This window comes from Cyprinodon variegatus, unplaced genomic scaffold, assembly GCF_000732505.1.
Source record: "Cyprinodon variegatus isolate N-32 unplaced genomic scaffold, C_variegatus-1.0 Scaffold467, whole genome shotgun sequence".
In the NCBI taxonomy this organism is placed as follows: Eukaryota; Metazoa; Chordata; class Actinopteri; order Cyprinodontiformes; family Cyprinodontidae; genus Cyprinodon; species Cyprinodon variegatus.
In genome coordinates this window covers 449,533-451,229 of record NW_015150920.1, presented here as the reverse complement: position 1 = coordinate 451,229, position 1,697 = coordinate 449,533, and the positions used below count along the sequence as shown (strand labels likewise).

Sequence of the window (1,697 nt, the reverse complement as noted above, 5' to 3'; positions counted from 1 at the left end):
AGAGTTTTTCCTCTTATCAAACTGGGTGAAACAACTGAACCGATCACAGCTAGTACGGCACCCCTGTCTGCCAAGACTCTTGGTTTGATCCGGAAGAAGAGGCCGGCGGCAAACTTTTTTTTCTTCGTCATTTCGGCCAGTTTGCCGCTGGCCGCTTCTTCCGGATCAAACCAAGAGTCTTGGCAGACAGGGGTGCCATACTAGCTGTGATCGGTTCAGTTGTTTCACCCAGTTTGATAAGAGGAAAAACTCTAATAGCTCTCTGTTAGTAGCTAACTGACGTTTTGTAATTCTGTTTAACAAAAAAAAATAAAAAAAATCCTCATTCAGCCGGGAACAGCGCTGAGCGCAGCCGTTGTGACGCATGACCAAATTAGCTAATTTCATTGGCTAGAAGCTGCTTGACTCTATCAAGTGTAGATTGCTTTGGCTTGAGTTCACCAAAAGGTCAACACTTTTGCAGCTGAATTTTTTTCTGGTTAATTTTTACCAGATAAAAATTGAGGGTAAGGAATGCAATGTCCAAAAATATTCACTGTTTAACATTCGGTGTTAAAAAAAGGCAGATTCCAATGAGACTGTTTTTCTTCCATATAGTGAGGACACGCGCAGCAGTGTTCTGGATCAGCTGCAGCTGTCTGATGGAATCTTTAGGCAAACCTGTGAACATTAAAACCATTGAAGTCTATTAACTTAGACTATTAATTTGAATTAAATTCAGTTATGTATTTAATATTTCTGTTACAGTTCCATGGATATTAACATGAACTGATTTATTAAGTAAACTTAACCTCAGAGCAGTAAGCTTCTTAATGAATTTTTATCTATATATCTGTTGGCTGTAGTATCACTGAGCATTTTTGACAGAAAGGGAACTTTGACTGTTTGTTTTTAATTATTAATCAAGCATGAAAATGATTTCTTTGAACAATCATGCTATAGTTAAGCGTTAACTTTCAACCATCCGCTGTGCTGCATCATTAAACTGTCCTCTCTAATAAAACATGGTGTTGCAGCTGTAGCCACACCCACTGCCAACTAACCAGCCAATCAGGTCTCCTTGTCTAAAAGCATCAGCTGTTCTCCAAGGACAGCATCATGGAGCTGCTCCAAAACACACAGACTCTGACAGAGTCTAAGGCTTTTTATTGGTAGTAGAAATATAAGGTGGTGGTTAAAGGCAGTAGACTGGATACTGGGATGACTGCGTTAAACCAGTAAAGTTTTTTTACTGGGACATAATATTCAGGGATGATCTGATCCACTTTATTAACTTCTGATCCCAGAGCTCGATTTGCTTTAATGTTCTCATCATTGGTGCTGATTTTAGGAGGCTGTAATAAACTGCTCTCTATGATGAGCTGCATGTAGAAAGACAATAAAAGATTTGAACTGGATGAACTAAGAGATAATATCAGATGGACGTCTGTGTCTTCAGCAGGCGTAGAGCTAACAGAACTGGCAGCGTTGCGAGGCAAGGGCTCAAACATGTACGAAGCCTTCTACACCAAACCAAGCTTCTGCCGCCCTGGCGTCCTCTTCCACAACATCTTCAACCCCGCTTTCCTCCTCTAAATAAAAAATGTATGACGGAGGAGACTCATCCACGACCTCCGACACTAAACTCTCCTCCTCTTGCATGTTTCCTCTGTCCATAGCATTCCTTGAGTGTCGTTGATAAGTGCTACTTTGTCCCA

The 1,697-nt window shown here is 40.8% G+C and overlaps 1 protein-coding gene across 1 annotated transcript in view; it reads left to right on the top strand.

Annotated features, from left to right (window-relative positions):
• The window catches only part of st3gal5 (ST3 beta-galactoside alpha-2,3-sialyltransferase 5), a 20,749-nt gene that overhangs the window by 14,543 nt on the left and 4,509 nt on the right, over positions 1-1,697 (top strand). The window lies entirely within an intron of this gene.